This window comes from Lepeophtheirus salmonis, chromosome 9 (genome assembly GCF_016086655.4).
Source record: "Lepeophtheirus salmonis chromosome 9, UVic_Lsal_1.4, whole genome shotgun sequence".
In the NCBI taxonomy this organism is placed as follows: Eukaryota; Metazoa; Arthropoda; class Copepoda; order Siphonostomatoida; family Caligidae; genus Lepeophtheirus; species Lepeophtheirus salmonis.
In genome coordinates this window covers 15,231,609-15,252,886 of record NC_052139.2, presented here as the reverse complement: position 1 = coordinate 15,252,886, position 21,278 = coordinate 15,231,609, and the positions used below count along the sequence as shown (strand labels likewise).

The 21,278-nt window shown below is 29.1% G+C and overlaps 1 protein-coding gene across 1 annotated transcript in view; it reads left to right on the top strand.

The window, feature by feature from the left end:
- The window catches only part of LOC121124540 (cyclic nucleotide-gated channel beta-3), a 56,357-nt gene that overhangs the window by 7,197 nt on the left and 27,882 nt on the right, over window positions 1-21,278 (top strand). The gene's annotated exons all lie outside the window — the stretch shown is intronic.

The window sequence follows — 21,278 nt, the reverse complement described above, 5'->3', positions numbered from 1 at the left end:
TATAGTCCATGACGGCCCATGCAAGAGATCTTGGGGTTTTACACCAGACTGTCCACAGAACTATTAAAAGGATGGAGACTGAAGAGGCCACTTTTGACACCAGTAATGAAAGAAACCCATCTCCTATGTTACAAGACATATCGAGGGGAATGCCTGTAATGCCCGTCATCTATACACCCTGCTCTCAAAGCCACTATCCGGCAGCACCAGGATGCTATGACAGAGGGCTACATCCGCAACGTGTGCCATGCCTTCTTCGGCCCACCATTGCCGCTGAGGGGAGGGGGCTACATTAATGATTAAGAGACCTCAGACACACATCCATTTACTGTATTAATTTTGTTTAAAGTCTATTGTTTATTAATAATGTATATCTTGTTGAATTTTAAAATTCAAAGTGTTCAGATTTTAATGAACCACTTGGTACAATACCAACTTTGTCTCTAAGTATTAATAAATTTTATCCTAATATCTGTACTGGTTTAGTGTTTTTTTTTAGTTTTAATATTCAATCTTTTTTAACATGTAAACGATTAAATATTTATTGTATTAGAAAGTACTTTATCTACCAAATAAACCATTGTCTAGTGTACTTTTCAGTTCTCGGTAGTGGTAAAAAAGTAAATTATTCTAAGTTCCATTTGTGTTTAAAAGTAAAAATGTCAGCTAATGCTGAGAAATTTGCCATTTCAGTCAACATTTTTGGGCAAGGGCAGCCACATCTGATTTTTGCTCAAATTTTAACATTTTTGGCGCAGGAATATTTATTTTTACTATTAGAACCGATTGAGAGGGTGGGTGAGAGAATGAAAATAATAATATTTGATTTTTTAACTATAAGTAATTCATTTTCTTTCTTCAACCCATGCCCCCCCCCCACCACCAAAATCATATAAGAGGCAGCTGATATGAGCAAGGGTCTTAATTCAGCAATACCATAAAGGTTTGCTACGGTCTTCTCATTTCCCTTCCAAAAATCCCATCCCTACTAATACCACAATCATAGGAGGTTATTCATCGAAAGTGTTGGAGCATAACATGTAGAAACTCAATAGAAATTGGAAAACTATTTATCCATTAGACCAAGTACAATAAATAATTATAAATAGCCTATAAATTTTAAATCAAATGTCCACATAATATTTTTTTCTATATATTATATGTATGTTCTTATTAGGATCAAACTGATTATTTCATAATCAGTGCTATAAATGTATTTTTCCCATTTATCATTGATTAAGAGAAATATCCATAAAGAACTACAAAAAAAAAAACTCAATTGTTCTTAACAATCAGTATAATTATTATTGATTCAAGGAGCGAGAGAGAATAAAAGATAATTGACTCGTCTAATAATAATAGGCTAACAAATAGACATAGTTATTAGAATCAAATGTATGTGTATATATGAGGTTTTTTTTGTAAATACGAGTATATTATATTGTGCTAATGAATTAATTAGAAATGTTCTAGTGAAAATTATTAGCATGTCTTTTTATGTATATAATTATGTTATAAGAATAATAACTTTTCTATTTCATTTGACATTGTAGATCAAACAATTAGAAAATTTAAAAATCACAACTAATAGTAAATTTATTCAAAAGTTTGCGAATATTTTTGAATAAGTTGTCTATAATTTGTAACCTACAACTTGAATAAAAAAAAAGGTTTTTTAAATTCTTTTGATGAAAATGTTTTGATTTAAGAAGACAAATACAAATATTTTAGTGGCTTTTATTATTTAGGAAATAACAAGCTAAAGCGTATTAAGATAAAATTTATTAAAAAAGTTGTTTTTACGTATTTTAAATCATTATTGAAGACTGCGCGGTTTAATTAATCAAATGATGAATGTATCAATGGCACTTTTTGTCAGGAATTCAGTCAAAATTCAAAATCAAGTTTTATCATGGAAAACAATGATCTACTCTAGGAAATAATAATAAAAAAAGCAGCAACAAGAAAAAAAACATATGTACCTAAATTAAGTTGACTCATTTATATAACCTCAGTCTAAAGAAATCGAACAACAATCACAAGGACGCGCAAGGAGAATAAAAATATAATTCTTCACTACAAAAATCATATCCCGAACAATGACCTAAGACAATAAATCGACAAAGCCAGTAAAAAAGTTTAAACTCTGCTGGATTCAAAATGATGACTTTTTTCGCAAAACAAAAGTTACAACTCCCCCAATCACGAATGTGTTCGAAATTAATTTTTATAGACCTTGTGTCTAACTAGAGATTGATATTGCAATTGCCCTTTCCTTCCATTTTGGTTCAATATTTGATATGTCGTCGTGGTGTTAACATCTCCCTCTGAAGTAAGCATTCTCGCATATATATGGGATAAATTGTTTTAAAAGTGCATTATAGAAACAAAATATATATTGAAATGTATTTCTGATATTCTCTCTGCAATAATATTATTTTAAATGTAGTTGGTTCTCCTCTTCAAAGCAGTAATTCATTTTTTCCCTCCATAATATATAACAGGCAGGTAAGACTAAGAAGGACTTAATTCAGTAGTACCATCAGTCTCGCTCCCACCTTATTCTTGCCCTTCTGCAAAAATCCCATCTCTAGATATAACAAAACGTTTGTACAAACAATTACCACCACTATGGAGAAAAAATTAATACATTGTCGAAAATAAAATTTGTGCATCTCACATTTGACAAGTGGAGTCAGTTGTTTTAAGAAGCCTTTTATATACTTGAAGTCTAGATCTACATCATATAAACTTTTCAAACCCATTCACAATACAATAAAATTAATTCCTTTCGCCAAATTGAATTTGAAAGAAATTTAATTATTTTATTTATATTGTCTAGTTGGAATGGAAAAATATTTATTTGATATCTAGGTTTGTATCAAATATAAATAGAGATAATAAAGACATTTTTTGAACTATTATTGATGTGAATAATTTAGTAAATGTTTTTGCTTCTTCAAACAAAGACTCAAAAATTACAGTTCATTTAAATTTGTCCTTTATAATATTTTTATGAAATTTATACTATAATTGATTCGAAGAATAAATACCATTTCATGATATAAATCTCGTACTTGTATTATTTGCTTCGACAAAAATAGGGGATAGATAATTTAGTAAAAATATTTATAAAAAGTATATTGGTAACCTGCAAAAATATTAGTGCTCTTTATTTATCTCTACTTTGAGAATTCCAACGTTTCATCGAACAAGGATCGCAATAGTCTTTATAGTAATCTCTGTCATCAAATATGTCGTCTATCAAAGTTGCCAAAATATACTTTTACAATTACGAGGATTTAGATAATTTTCACATATCTACTTATTCGTATACATAGTAAATCTCTAGTTGCACAAATGAAAGAAATGAAGCAGTCATAAAAAGAAAAGTCTCTCTTGATTAATTACGGATGGGGTTGTAAATCCTAGTTTTTTACTTTTCTATCTAATTTATTTTTAAGCTTTTATCATTATTCTTTTATAAAATGTGTACTGCTTGAGAAGTAAGTATTGAGTATTGAAAACGGAGTAAATCCAGCCTATGTCCTTGATTGATATGAAGTGAGGCCTGTGTTTATTTATTTCATCTCACAGCTACTCCTTCTTGCAAAAAAATCCAAGACCAAGATTACCATTCACACAATATCTCTTCATAATTGTCTACTTTCTTATTCTATAGAAAATGATTCACCTGATAAAAAAATGTATTCTAAGATATTAATTCTGTCTGTGATAAAATTTTTATCTCTCATTAATCTTCTTATTTGAGGTACGTCAAAGATTTTAGTCCCTTTTTTCTTTACAGTCAGACCAGGAAAAGTTAAATTTATTTAGCTGAAACCTTTTTTTCTGTGATCAAGAGTTTTGACAAACTACTTCCTAAATCTAAGTTTATGTGGAAGGGAAGGGGAAGGGAAGTAAGCTCAGTCAGTCGTTGAGGCCTTTTTTTTTTTTTTTTTTTTTTACACAATGCTTTATTGTATCTTTACTGTCCCAGCAACATAGTACATTTTACCTAAAATAAAGTTAACCATCCATGAACATGATATTGTAAACTCTTTAGAACAATCTTGATGTTGTTATATTCTTTGTTAACTTTTACAACATTGACAATAGAAAATAATGTATTCATAATTTTTTGGAAAAAAAACACAAAACAATTTCAGCTATACATAAAAGTCCAGCTAGATGCATTTAGACTTAAGACTAGAGAAAAAAATTATTCTCAAATATTTTGTAGCCACTGTTTTTCCTCATATTAATTTATAACATATGTTCGTATAGTTATGATTAGTTGCATAAATATCAGTTCAATAATTATGAATAATTAATTGACTAACTATAAATATTATTGAAGTAAAAATCATTTGTTAAACTTGTCACTGAGTTTCTATTAATTAAATTCATACTAGATTCAAGGCGCTAAAACTTTTGAAGACTAGTTACTGGATTTCAGTCCTGTTTGATGTGTAAACCATAACTATACAATTAAGTTTCTTTCTAATAATCAAATTTGCTTGAGAAATTGATTTATTTGATTGCATCTTTTCATAGATGAAATGGCTCGAGGTTGATAAATACATTAGGCTGTCTATTATTTCACTTTTTGTATGAAAAGTAAAGATATAGAGATATAAAAGCAAGCTCGATTACGTGATGGTCAAACCTTGTATTTCTATTGTCTTGCCACCTTCTCTTTGCACTTTTTATTTCTTCATTACAAGTTAATCAACTCTAATAAATACTTCTACGTGCAACCTAAGGGTATAGTTGTATCCTTGCACACTTAAAAATATGCAGATTTTCACATCTCTAACCATGATTCATACATAAATAAATTGTACATATGCATATATTAATATACAATTTCATGTAAATACGTACAGAGTGTATCCTCTATATCCTTACATAGAATAATTGAAGCAATCAAAAATCTTAATAGCTCATCTTCTTGGAAGATTCATACATCAGATAAATAGCAAAATGTACTCAACTTTCTCTCCATTTATAAATATATATATTATCCTTCAAAAGCTATTATCCTATTAATTTTGGATCTTTTTTATTCCCCTACTTACTTCTATTATCATCAGCTTTGTCATATTTGTATGTAAATTGTATATATATACACATAAGTTATGATATATAACAATAGAACTTGGCAATTTCCTCCTATTAGATGAGATGGAAGGGAAGAGATCGTTCATTTGTCAATTCTTTATGTTGGGGATGAAATATCCCATAAAACTTTTACATACGGAGTGAGAGGTAAAATCGTGGACTTGTTGATAAAAAACAAATGGGGTAAACTTTTCCAAGAATAAAAAGGTGGATTTCTTGATGAAGAACTCGGACAATATGCAGCCACTACTGCTTGACAGATACCTTGAGGTGTGGCACAGGTTTTCTTCTCCGCTACACACAAAATGGATTAGTTGAGGAAGGAACAGTCCTTGAACAGGTGCAAAGTGTTGAACCATTATGCTTTAAACAAGTCAACCAATTCTGGCTTCTCATTGAAAGATCCATTCCCCAAATCGTTCACATACCTCCAAATCACTTATATTGAGAGCCTTTGCCGCTACTTCATCGACTTGGCCGGACTTCTGATGATCACAGTATCCACATTCTCCATTATTCCAATTTTCTGGTTTCTACCTCTACCAATGAATCTCTCAAGACTCTGACCTGAAGTGACCATGCATTTAATCCTGGAAAGAAAACTCTAGGGGCACCCTACGACCTTCAAGATCTTATCAACACTCACTTGGGTGTGAAACAAATCAATCACCCTCTTCCTTTTCGCCTCCATGCTAACATGTTGGAGCATCAAACTCTCTTTGTATTATTACATGCATTTGTTAAAAAATATCTAAAATTGTATGATAATGTCCGAATATATTTAAATTGTAAATTTTATACTTTATCAGTTTGCTTTTGAATTATAATTTACCATCATTATTATTTGAATATGGTATAATTGGATAGTTTTAAAAATATAAAAAGCATTTTTTTTCAATTGCAATTTGCATATATTCCTTTTTCTTTTTTTTGCAAACTTAATATGTTTAATGAATAGTTAATTAATCATTATTACTGAAATTGAAAATGTTTATAATAGCACTATCAAAATTTTTGTTGCTGTTGAATGCAGTTGCCTATATCGTCCTAGATAAGAGCCCTTTCCGTAATTCTTCACATACCTCCTTACAGTCCCATCACTTACATTGAGAGCCTTGGCATGCTGCCTCATCGACTTGGCCAGAATTTTCATGATCACAGTGCACACATTCTCCATTATTCCGATTTTCCAGCGTCTACCGCTACCAAGGGATCTGTCGAGACTCTGACCTGAAGTGACTATGCATTTAATCCTGGAAAAAAAATTCCAGGAGTACACTACGACCTTCATGATCTCATTGATACTCACTTGGGCGTGGAGAAAATCAGACACCTTTTGCCTTTTTGCCTCCATGCTAATATGTTTAGACATTAAACTTTCTTTACAATATTATATAGGTTTTTGTAGACTTCTCTGTCTCAAAGTTGTAATACAATTTATGTAATTGATTCGTGAACAAAGTTAAATACATAATGCGTTTATCAAACTTTCTTGCAAAAAGAAAAAAAAAATAGATAAGAAATTAAATGCAATTAGGACAATTTCGTTATTCTCCCCCTAACTTTCGAATTATTTTTTGAAATATATATTTCATCCCAATTTAATTGCATACTTAATTAAGAAAATAACTAAAAGAGCAATATTCATATCGCACTTCCTCATTGGAAGGATCTTTTCAATTGAGCTTTTTATGATAGGTATTACTGCCAAGTTAAAAGGATTTGTAATATTGTTGTGTCCATTCAAAGGAAAAGCTCTTTGTTAAAATAGTTAGTTGGGACGGGTAAAACATAAAAAGGCTCTTTAGTATAAATTAGGGCTTTATTCGTCCATCCATTTTACAGACCATAATATTTTTTTTAAATTTGTTTTAAAAGATTTCTTTCAATAGCCACCTAAAAAAGATTAAAAGTCTTTAGCCTTCTTAAATGTATTGTTTTCACACAATTCGTAAGAATAAGTAACTGTGTTTCCAGTTTTCAACATTTAAAGAGCATAACTTTTCTTCTGACGATTTTCTGTTAAAATAATTGCACAATAAACTCTTTGTGTTATTACGAGATTTAAATAAAAGTACATAATTCAGTTTTACATTTGTGAAAACTTCTTCTAATGTTGACTTGAAATGCAGCCCTTTGTGTTTATTGTATCTAAAGGCTTATGTTAAAAGATGATTCCTACTTTCAATTTTTTTTTCTTCAAAATAGGGATATCCTTTTAATAAGAAATACTTTGAACTCAACAGATTAAGCTAAAAAGAAGACAATAGTTGACCATTCAAGAACAGATTATAAAATACTTAGTACACTGTTAATCCCAGTAGAATAACGCCATATCAAAAAATAAAAAAAGTTGGGGAGTTATCTTCTATAGTAGTAGTTCCCAAATGGGGTACGTGTATCCCTTGGGGTACTGTAAGGCACTCCAGGGGATACTTGAAGTTTTGAAAGAATATTTTACAAGTCACATAACTCAAGGTGGGCTGAAAGGGATCTAGGTACTCAAATTAAGGATTTTTTTTAAATTTAATATTTAAACTTTTTTCGAAAAAGTTTGAATATTTGAAATTTAATTTAATCTCTTATGAATAGCTTTGGATTTTTAAATTTTCTCCATCTGAGGATTTTGATTTTGTTTTTTTAGAAATAACTTTATTTTTTGATAATAGATTTTGATTTTTTTTAATAACAAAGGATTTTTGAATTTTTTTTCGGAATTTTTTTAATTTTTGGGTTTATTTTCAAAAAAAAAAAAATCCAAAAACCAAGCACCACTTCAAAATATAATCCCCTGTCACTGAAGCTAAAAATCCTTTGTGCTTTGAATGGTATACTTGGATTTAATAAATATTTTACAAGTGATACATCACTAAAAAAAGGTTGAGAATCCCTGTTCTATACTACCAAAGCAAAATTTGTCATTTAACCGACGCTAATTACTCTGGGAAGTACAGGGTACTTCAATACATTTAAATAATTGTATAAGACATTAAATACAGGATTGTTGTTTAATATAATTATCTCTTTCATATCATGAGTATTCTACTAAGTAGCTAGAGACAAAGTACCTACGTAGTTTAGATGGGCCTATAGGTGTTATGAAATTGCAAACAATTGCTATAATGTGCTTACTATATAGGGAGGGGAGTTAACTGAAAGTGTGTCATATGCGAATATGAGGAGAGGGCAAGATATTAAAAAAATACTTTGTATATATAAGCATAAAAGAGTAAATGCTTTACTACTTAAAAAAGGAGACAAATATAAGTAAAGGTCCATCTATAAAGTATACTTTGACCAGAATCATTCCCATATAAAATAATATTTATCATGTAATTCTAATATTCTAATTAAGGAACATTAATACGATTCATAAATGTTCGATAGTAAGGCTTTCTAAATAAAAAATATATACAGATATATTTGATTTATTATGACAAGTTTTCTGCCTAAGTACCATCTATCAACTCAACACCACAACAAAAAAAAGATACAAAATACAATTTATTTAATTTTGGTACTCTCCTTGTAACAACAATTTATGACACATAAGAACTAAGTATTCTTTTCTAGTAAATATAATTTTTAACAACACTATACTAGAATAACGCTATATCAAAAAAAAAAAAAGTAAAATATTTAAACTATTAAAATATAGAAAATAATAATTTGCTTCGTGCTTAGAGTAACTTTTTTTTAATGATACCACACTTATTAATCTTCTTGCTTTTTCTGCTAAGATTAACTGCCTTTGAGTGTAATTTATTGTCTTATTATAGGAAATTATATAGAAATAATGAGGACAAAAGGTTCTATTCATGATACACAGATATTTCTACTACAATTTTGAGATAAATGGTGTTATAATATTCAGATGATGGTATCTATTTTACAAAAATATACATTATTATACATAATTGTCTCAGAAGTTATATTTAATGAATATTTTTTCAGTTCGCCTAAATTTGTTAAGAGTTAATTAATCTGTGTTATGAATGAGATTGTGTCTAGGATTTTCTCAAAATTGAGTGTAGAATACATTTTTAATCTTTGACGACTCATCGTTGATTTATCTCAACAAACTTATTCTTAATAAATCTGTAAAGACGTCGCAAATTCCATTTAAGGTAAGAAAAAATTAATTGTCACAATAAAAGTGTAAGAAATTGACATAATTTATTTGAAAGGTCACATAAGGCCAATAAAAGTATCTTAGAACAAATAAAGACTTTGAACTATAGCTACAACTCTTGGGTGTCTTAACTAATCCCATGTATTTAAATAAATAGCCAATAACTCAAAAATATATATGAAACATTGGCCTCTTTGTATATATGAAGTAAAAAATAAATGGAGATTTTCTCTTTTTCTTGTTTGTTATCAAGACTTATTTTATGGTGATGTGCCACTTAAAACTCATATTTGTATTATGCTTGAAAAACAGTACTCAACAAATTTTTCCCCTTCAATTGAAATGATTGGTTCTTGATTGTTTTTGTTCGAAAAAGATGCAAATAACGACTTAACCAAAAAAAAAAAAAGGATGTGTGACCCATAGAGAGGGACATTTTATAAGCAATAAATAAACATTGATTGCTAAATATAATACATTTCAAGCAACAAATCTTATATGACTTTTAAAATATAATTTTTTATAAGGTGCTCTTTTTTTATTATCTACGATAAAACTATGATTGTTCTTATTGAAATCAAAAATGAGAATGAAATAGAATAGAATTTCAAAGAAAGAGTCCTTTTTTTCATCATTAATTTTTTGATGAAAAGGAATTTTCTCCGAGTCAGAAAAATATTTTTTTTTATTAATATTTTGTGTATTAGAAAAAATATAACTAAAATTAATATTTAATCCATTTTTCTTTTATTTAGATCTTGCGACACATAATTTTAAATCTTGTAGCTCATTAAAAAGAAATACTCTACAAAAGCAAAAAAATTGGGCTGTTTTTAATCAAAGAAACCATTTCAATCCAGAAGCCAAATATGGTTTAAAATTTGTTGACTTGTGTAATTAATTGGAAGGGAGAAATATTAGTCTAACTTGAAACTAAATGCACGCAGTTCATAATAAAGCACTATGAATAAAATATAAAGTGATTCCGTGATTATTTTGCAATAAAGCTTATCATAACCGGGTATATGTACTTATTTTTCACTCAATTGATTACTAGAAATGCGTTAAATACTCCGACAATCAATCTTATTAGAAACAAGGTTAGGCAACAAGAAAAATCACAGGGTAAACACAGCAGATATATTGAATAACTCATTATTTTTTTGGTAACGTCATTGGAATCCTCTGGTGGGATAAAGGTAATAAAATTTAAAAAATGTAGTATAAAAGTAATTATAGAAACAGGTGCTGGACGAAAATTAACCTACATTTCTGTTTTCTTTCATTTAGAGTTACATTTCCTTGAATTTTTTTATCAATAAGAAAATATTTTTTTCAATTATTGCAAACTTTGTGACTGTATCGATTATCTTACACATTTATATTTTAAAAAATTTCTTTAAGATGTTAATATTATTATTATTGGATGTCGTATTTCTACATGGAAATAAATTATGTTCTTTTTATTAAGTGTTGATTTCTTGTATCGTGTCTTAAAAACTATTGATGCTGAATATATTGTCAAACTTTCCATAAATAAAGGACTTTTTTATTTCAATACAAACTGCTACACCAAAGTAGTATAGTTTGGTTTTCATCTTGGTATTTTTCCTTGCTATTAACGAGTCCATATTTTGATGGTCGCTAAAAAATCCCTTCTAAATAATTTATTTCATTTCTATGTTAGTTCTTAGAGTTATTCATCTATGAACCAGACCACAATCTACCAGCTAACCATAGTATATCAAGTTGGTTGATAACTTTGTATTTTTTAAGTAATCAGCAAGATTTTTATATATCTCAGCAAGATGTTATTATATTAAATAGTACTTAAATTTTTATTTTAATGAATTTTTCAGATATATTAAATATGGCTCTAGGTATTTCACCTTAAACTATTTAGTCTTTGGTCGTATTTGATTAGTTGGTTAAAAATTGATGTTCCTTTTGAACTTTTTAATCAAAATATGTTATGTTTATTACTATAAAGTGCATTTAATGGTTGTTTTCTGTTGGAATAATGATGAAATTATGTCCCAAAAATTTTAAAATATACATAATATCGAAATCGAAAAAGTTCTAGCCAGAGACAAAATAGGTAATATAATAAGAAAAATATATAATCACTCCCTCGTTATTAATTATCATATGGCATGATGGATTATAATTCATGTTAGAAAGGCTCATAGATTGACGAACAAGAATATTGTTTGGGTTAAAGGCAAAACATTTTAGAGCACAAGATACCGGGAACCATTAAATACAACATTTTGACAATGGTCTAAATTAAGAGTACAATTTTAAGCCCTCTCTTACACATTCATATATTAGGTTGTGGAAAAAGTAATTTCGTATTACCTGTCTTTTTTTAAACTAAGTATTTTTCATTGTTGGTCATATTGGATCATACGATAAGGCCTGGAAAAGTGACACTGTATAATACAAACTATTTTTGGACAGTATTGCGCTTACCGTATTCAGTCGTAAATTATCGTGCTTCAAGTAAGGAAGTCTCAATGAAAGAAATTCGCCATATTTTACATTTTTACTATCCGAAAGGGAAAAACGCGTAGAAGGCGACTAAGAAAATTTGCAATGTATACAGAACCTATACTATTTCTGGTCGTGTTGCACAACAGGGGTTCCAGAGAATTTTTTTGACTCAATTTTGTTTCTCTACTGTGATCAACTCGACCGTTTGAAGCTGGCAATCAAATAAAATGCGGTCATTTGAGAATAGGAGACAACAATACATCATCAAGACAACGCCAGGACACACCCATCTTTGATGACGCACCAGAAGCTCTAGGAGCTCGTATGGGAAGTTCTTATACCTTCGTTCAGACCTAACACCAAGTGACAACCACCTGTTCCTGTTCCATGTTTTTGGACGAGAAAGTCATTTTTATCTTTGTTTCAATATTAACTTATATTAATTAAATTTATAAATTGAATATTTTTTAATTTCAAGTCCCAATACTCCATTATATTGATTACAAAATCCCCCCTACTATATTTAGAGTCTAATTTTAGAAACTTTTTTCCAAAAAAAATATATTTAGAATCTAACTTTAGAAATTTTTTTCCAAAAAGTTAATTTTTTTTTTGCATAGCATTGGATTTTTTAAATTTTTTGTAAATAACTATAGACTTTGAAATTTTTTTCCAAAAAATTTTATGCTTGAAAATTTTTTTTAGAAATTATTTCCCCTAAATTTCATTCTTTTTAGTGAATCTATGAATTTTAGAAATTTTTTTCCAAAAAATTTCAGTTATTTTTAACAGTTCTGGATTTTTGAAATTTCTCACCGGAAAGTTTTAAACATAAAATTTAATTTTAAAAAAAATCATTTTTTGTGAACATCTATGGATTTTTGAAATTTTTTATGAATAGTTGTGGATTTTTGAAATTTTTTATGAATAGTTGTGGATTTTGAAATGTTTTTCCAAAAGAATCATTTTTCTAAAAAAAATCAAAAACAATGTGTATATATATATATAATCCTGCGGACACCCTTGAGTAGTTGCTTGATACCGTGCTGCATTTGTGATCATTTCCTTCCTTGCCCTCTCATAGTTACTAATCTAATAATCTAATCAAATGCCATGGCTGATCTCCTTTAAAAATTCCTCGAATAGTCACCTGCCTCTTATATAATTTTGATGGGAGAAAATGAATTACTGCTAAAAAGAGGAAAAGCCTTGTACATTTAAATTAGCATTAGTAGAAGGAAAATAAAATAAAATTAGGTTTATTATTTACTATTTATTTTTTGGGCTCAATTTTGACTTTTATATCTACTTCAAGTATCATCAAATCGTAAACTTATTTACTTAATGTTAAATTATTATTAAAATTTCTTCATATTTGAACTCTTCAGATGAAGGATAATAAATATACATTCCCTTAATATGAATATCTATAAATTACATAAAGAAAGCCAGTACTGGAAAATATACATAAAAACGGTATTTTCTCTAATTTTTACTTTGAAAATTAATTTTTTTAAATTTACATGAAAAAAAAACAGTAAAAAACAACACTGGTATTTGATTTTCGAAAAAATGATAAGTAAAACCCAGCCTACTACATCGTCATCTTCAGTGCCGACTCTCAAGCTCTCCTTATACAACATTACATAAAAACTACTAATTAGTTCAGACACATAAGCCGTATGACGTAACTTAATATCCCTTTTTCAAAATGGGAATTAAATGTCCCAGTATGAATTTACAAGGAATATAATTATCGGGCACACAATACTGATCGGTCCAATAAAACCTAAACACATTGAATTTCAATTTTCAACAAGATATATTTTATTGATTAACAATAGAATTACAACAATACTAATACTATAAATAAATGTGTATATATATATATATATATGTGAGTATATATCGAAGGGACTCATTGACTATGACCCCTTATCTATAGTAATGATTTAAGTTGGAGCTTAAAGAAATATAATAAACTCCATTGATGGAAAGAAAGAAGTATTTCAAACCTATGGACTAGAGGTAACGTTCGAACCTACATTTAGTATAAATAAATAAAAATGCAGACAATATTTCATGGAGCCGCGTTTTTTACATTCCCGGCGGTGCTTAGAATTTACAACTGTATCTATAACTTCATATATGTAATAGTTTTTCAATACATTTCTAAGAATGATGTACTCTTATTAGAGTTCATCATGAATTAGATCCAGTTTTATTTGTCTAAAATATGTTTTCATATCTGAATGCCTATATCTGACTAATGAAATGATGGCCATAAACATCCATGATCCTTACTTTTTCCTTTGGATTCAAATGTAATGTAGGATCTTTGAGTATTTACAAATAACTATTATTTAGTGTATTCAAATTAATTACATGTATCTAAAAGCATACATAAGCTTAGAATGTTTATTAATGACTAGAGGATGCAAACACTTTTATGTTATCTAACAAACGAAGGAGCAAAATATGTTTGTTCTCTTCATTTACATGAATGGTCAGTGTTTCTATGTATATTATCATTTAGATTATATATTTCTAATAAGAAATAAATTACAAACAAACCGGAATACCAATTTCTATTGTCGTCTCACTCTCTCTCTTCTCCTACTTCTCTATCTTCATATATCTACAAAAGCAAAATATACATTTGCGATGTGTCAACATCAAAACCATTGTGGGAAAAAAAAGAGAAGGAGAAAAAGACAATTTAGTATTTTACTTCATATACCCAGGGGTGGGTATCCAGACATATTTCTAATTACTTTATTTTTTTTAATCAAGTCTGTTTATCTTTCTGAGCTCTAAGTTCTCTTCAAACTATTGTCTATAGACAACACCATTTTTTTAATACTTAATCTGTTCATTTTCACTATGAAGGAGTAAGAGGATAAACGTAAAGTACTTGAAGAATTGTTTAAGACCAGCAACGATGCTAAGACAATCATAAAAGTCACAAAATATGCTAGAAGCACCATCAATGACATCTGCAAGTGACTGGAGGAGGGGGCAAGGGGCTTTCCCATTCTTTATGTGGTTCACACAAATAAAATAAAACAGACTGGCCATCTCCAGACCGGGCTAAAGAGATTCATCAAAATAAATCCTACCATTTTAATGGCTGCTCATGCTCCGAAGAGGTCGATCAGTAGTAGAACGGTGGCCAGGGAGACTTAGCTTGAAGTCCTACACTCTTCCTTGGAACCTTATAAATTATTGTTAAAACATAGTGATGAGGAATGTCATAGGTCATAAAAATTTAAGAAATATGCATCTCTAAGGATTTCTCTTCCATTTTATAGTGATCCCTTTTTTAATGGGGGTGTACTAGTAAATACTCAACATTATCATCATATTTTTCCCGATTTTTAATTCCTATTTCATAATGCCATACTTTGTAAAAGGAAGATCAAGGTAATCGAAAGAAGATAATTCTAACTTGATAATCTATCTCAAGATATGTTCGAATGTGGATTCCAAATTCCTCGAGGAACAACGAGAGGCAAATTCCCCTTAGTGAAACTACCAGACCTCATAAGGGAGTAGAGTTGACTCCTTCGTTGGGAATAAGATACCAGGATAGAAACAAGCGATCCATTCACGATGAGCAGATAATTGTAGTATTTCAAAATGGGATTACATAAAAAAAAACCGGAAAGGAACAAAAATCCTTAGAGATACATATTTTTTAAATAGATCTTTTTTTTAGATTATACATTCAATATTTTTCTAAAATATAGTCTATAATATTTGTATATTTATGTTTTATGAATAGGGGTCTAAAGAAAATTTTCGCTTTTCATTATTTTTCAGCCTAAAAATGTAAGTATATCGAGTTCAAAACAAGATACAGAATAAATAAAAGCACTTTTACAAAAGTTTTATTAATCCTACGTTTAATTTGAGGATTGATTTAATAGTGAAGAATGACTCTGAACGATAATAGTACTGAATTACTATAATTTTAAATATTTTAGAATTAAAATGACCCAGAGAATAACTTTTATCCGTTTTGACTTCTGCGCTCAAGGATACATTCGATTATTGTCTTCAATTTAAATTTACAAAAAGTATTTGTATAAAAGACTTGATATATAATTTTTTGCAAATTGTTTCTGTATAAATTATAGAATATTGTCATGGTTTCATAAAAAGTGCATAACATTTTCAAAATTTCATCATTTATCTACTATTAATGTATGTTATTGTGAAAAGCTAACAAATATAGAGTGTAAATGACATTGTACAATGAATTTTTAGGAAAATAGCACAAATAAAAAACAAGTGTTTTTAGCAGTTAATATCTTTGATATATTATATACAATAAATTTAATATATTTAATATACATAAAAATCTAATATAACTACAATATTGGCAAAAATATTTTTTTATTACAATCATGAATCTAAAGATAAATAAGTATATGCACTAGTGTTGATACTCAGTCCAAGATCAAATTTATTCCCTGGTTAGGTTTTATTATTTCTAGACTAATTTGGAGCGATATTTTGGTCGAAAACATAATCGTTTTCAAAACTTGGATCGATTTTTTCGGTCTCCCTATTTAGACCAATTTTTCATACGACATCATTGTAGGTCGTTCTTCACCATTTTGAAGCATGACGCCATTAACAATATATTTATAGAATGGTTCTAGACCATGTTTTAAATAAGAGCGATTAAAACCAATTTTTTTTTCTTTGGGACCCATCTCAGATCGTTACTTTTATTATATCACGCAACCTTTCCAACTAAAAAAAGGGACACAATCAGTTGGTAGTTAAGTAATTCTTCCCAAACATGGAATTACTGTTCAATAAATTGGCGTCAACCTAAACATAACTAATCCTAATTCAACATAGTTCAGAACACGGATTACAAAAAAAGATGCAGGCACATCCACAGCTGACAACAAAATACACTGTATATATGAACCGTTGGTCCTCAATATAAATATAGATTTTTTTCGCCCTCTACCTAAGAACAGATTTTATACCTGCTCGTAATTTATGCGTTGTCGAAATATGATTTATGCCACAGAGTTAATTTCATTTTAGATAATTATAGGTTTTCAAACATATATGACGTCATCAACCATTCATGCATATAATCGGTACAGACCGAATTTCAAATAAGACCCATCCAGACCGAACGTATTTAAAGGACAAAACTTAGTTTGGTCAACTAAATGTCATAACTTTTCACAGACCGGTCTCAAATTTTCAGACCAAATCCCAACACTAATAAGTACGTATTTATATGTAGATTAGCTTCTTTGAAGTTTTACATATACAAAAGGTGTAAGATTATACTACAAACCCTTTTAGGAGAGTATGTATTACGCTTAGTTGTTTTAGTAGTGAATTATCGTGCGTCGAGAATGGAGGTCCCAAAGGAAGAAATTCGCCATATTTTACATTTTTATCATCTGGAAGGGATAAACAAGTCGAACGTGACTACGAAGCTAATACTCCTTCGGTTCCTGTTGTCCCAAAGTCATTCAAGCAATTTCGTTCTGGTTTAGTGGAAGTGAAGTATGTGCCACACACTGGGAGGGCTATTGTTGAAAATTTCGATAAAATCTGGGAAAATATTCGGATGTTTCCTTTTCAAAAATTGAAAACTATATTGCAAACCCTTTATTTGCTGTTTCTATTTGAGTAATCTTAAATATGAATTTTTTATATTGTAAATACGAAAAAATATTGCATTTTTTAATAAATGAGGATTGGGAGATCTCAAATGACAAAATGTACTTAGTTCCTATATTGAATATATTATGATTGTAATTTTAAATCATTTTTTCCTAGATATTCAACACATGGATTAAATAACATTTGGCTTCACACGTATATGGTGCTATTTTTTTTTTTATTTAACCTCATCTTTAGTTAGTACCATCCTCCAAAAGATAGCTGTCAAAATTTCATGATTATCTATTCTTTAGTTTGTGAGTTATTGTGCCAAGTGTGACGCTACTTTTTTCATTTCCAAACAAACGGAACAAAAACAAAGCGTGACTTAATTTTATATTGCTTCTTGGTGGAAAAAAATACTGTTCAAGCTAGGCAATGGCCTAAAAAGTTTTATGAAGACTCTGTTCCATAAAGCGAATGAAAAAGAAATTATTATTTTTCTTTTAAAAAAAGCTCATTTTGAACAAAAATTGGTTTTTTCTTTGTTAAGCCGAGGACTTTTCAGTTCACGTGTTACAGAAGAGTCAATGACAAACAAAATAATTTTAAATTTCATTTATTATTTTCTTCCTTAAATATCTTGTATTAAAAAATGTAATGCCTCAATAATGTAATCGGAAATGACAAGGAAATTGGAATTTCTTCAATGACAATGTTTCCTTTATTCTAAATTTACTATTCTTGCCTTATATTAATCTCAAAAATTAATGTCAACCTTTTTCCAATAGTCTCAATAAATATAAATACGTTTTTTTAAACATTTTGAATACTGATCTAAAGCAGTAAAAACATATTTTATGTACGTCAGAATACTCCTCAATAGCCAAGTAGGTTATTCAACTTGTTTAAAACCATTTTGAATCTTAATCAACCCTTAAACGTTGCTGTTTTTTTTAATATATATGTAACATACGGGAAAAAGTATTTCTTATAAGAAGGTATTCAAAGTATTCTTAAAACTTTACAGACTTCTCCCAGCGAGGCTCCCATCTCTGAGTCCTGTTCAAATAGTACTCGCGAAATAATTATTCACGGTACACTTTTTGTTTTTGTTCTCTGCTACTGTGTACAATTATTTAAAAGCTTTAAGATTTAAGATTTTAAAGATTAAGTCATTGACCATATACAAAACAGAGTTTTGTATATGGTCAATGCTTATTGAATTTTATTAAGCGTCATATAAATCTTGTTTACTTTTTCTTGGTTTGGAAGACATTCCATATTAATCCGGTCATAATCCGCAAAATAATTGGGTCAAGGATAACCCTAATGAAGTATCCTACATATGCAGGATGAAATATCCACAATAAGAAAGTATGCTATTCATCCGATTAAGTGCAGCCGACTACTTGGTGATTTTGGAGAAGACAGACTGCATAGATCTACAAAATCACTTGTAAGTCAATTTGGGTATTCAATTAGGATTAAAAAATACTGGGCGTTTGAAAAGTGTTAAAATACTTTTTAAACCCCCAGTGAATTCCAAAAATAAAGTGTAATTAATTAATATTTTCTCCAAACCATTTTTAAAAGCTGTTCTCAAAATTCATGTTTAAAATAATTTATCATACATGAAAATCATTTATTTATTGTTTTATCATTATAACATTATTGAGTATTAAAGTTTGTATACAGAAACCAACAAAATATTTTTTGTTAGTTTTATAATAAGTCTATTATTTACTATAACATTATTTTACAAGCTATTGAACACAAACTCTCATAAGGGAGGCCTGGAGCAATTCCATGCACATGCTATTTTCAACAAATATTTTTATTTAAAAATGTACTTAATTAAATTTTATCCGTGTTTAAAATATATGAAGTTCAAAGTCTCATTTACAAAAAAAAAAAAAAGAGGAGTAGAACCCAAATACTCAAATGTTAAATGACTTTACTTTTGGATTTGTGAGGGGAACTATGACCGTTTGAAGACATCGGACAATAATACTTTAATCGTAAAAACATGTAATAATCAGTACTTAATATGCAGGCATGAAGATTGAGTGATTTTTTGAGCGTTTGAATCGAAAAATCTATCAAAGATTTATTTCTTTGTTCATTTTATTTTGTTCTCCAAAGACATATTTGGATCTAGGACCAAAGCAAATACCAAGGGGAGAAACGAAGACAATGGGATCATTTTTTTCTTCAAATTTAATTGATTAAAATAATTCTTTACGTCAAACCGGAGGTGAAAAGGCTAAAATTTATATCTTTATAACTAATATCCAGATGATTTCTGTATAGAAAAGATAAAATTGCATTCGTCACGTTTTAGTTTATAATTCAAAAGACACATCTTGCGAAGAAAAATGTTTCTATTTTTTTTTGCAACCTTTTTACTATACAAAAATTGATCACGTAATCGTCGTTTAGCTTGAAAGAAATTAACGAATGAGCGTTTGAAAGGATTTTTCCAGAAATGAACGACTGAACAGAATAAATGTAAACTAGTATAAGCCAGATATTATATATAATCATAATAGTTCCTTTCCTAAGGGTGTGAAATATACATCCTTAGATGACATCCTTTTCAAATGTTGAAGCCTATGCTATTAATCATGGATAAAGCTATAGAAAATATTTAAATAGGTATTCTAAAAATTAAAAAAAAGAATAAATGAGAAGAGAACTCTCACAATTTGAATAATGTTTGGGAGAAGAGCAGATGAGCTGTTATCAGTTTTTATAAGATAAGCTGCGAGCAGCTATGTAAGCTCGAAAGTAAACACAAATCCTACTCCTTATCAAACAAGGACATGGACTCCGTTATCGACCCTCAACTTTACGCTGAGTCCAACAGGGAAATACACTCATAACCCCTCCCCCCACCCCCAACAAATCTTCAGTGTTACTCTTTGTCATTTTTGAGCACATGCACTAGCAATTACTTTAAAGAGATCATCAAAGTATTGATGCAGCTTGAGGAAAAAAGAAAAAAACTGTTCATATTGCCAACCAGAAAAATATTGAACACTTGTTAGTATATTTTCCCAACTCTCATTATGGATATGAAGCAATACAGGTCTGCATTTAAGATTTTTATACTAGGGAGGCGAGGGGAGTACTATTTAAGATTGGTATTAGTAAGGATGGGATTTTGTAGAGTGCGAGGAGTAGGGGTGAGTGGGACTTATGGTATTACTAAATTTTGATTCTTGATAACATTTGCTGCCTGTTAATTGATTATGGGGAGAAAAGGAATTACCACAAACCTTAAAATAGTATAAATGCAGAAAAAATATAATTATTATATTTATTTGATATTACATTTAAAAAAAAATTTATATCAAAGGAATACAATAATGGTTATTTCTGAGGATGAAGTCAGCATCACAACAATCTATTAAATAATGAAAAAAAGAAAAAGAAGCAAGAGCACTTGAATCTCCCAATCATTGTCAGTAAATGTATTCCGTTAGAAATTTTGTAAAAAAGTACATTAAGTTTAATCCATTAGATATGAAATTGAAAAAAGTATTCATAGTAGATGGGAAAAGCTTAAGTAAATAATGAAGGCATGTTTATTGTTCAATGTACCAGTACATACATATAATTAGATATGTGAAACAGGCAATTTAATTTTATTTTGATGACCGGCCGCATTTTTACTTATATTAAATATTGATTTCTTCACGGAAAAATTGTTCAATAATAGCAGAATTTATGTTAAATGAAGTTATGAATGAAACTTATTTAAACAAAAGACAAGAGAATGAATTCTTAAAGCATTGTTATCTTCTTTGATAATAGAGCAAAGTTTGTCGTTCTGTAGAAAGCTCAGTTTCGAATATGGGCTTCATGTCTTAGAATTACGGGA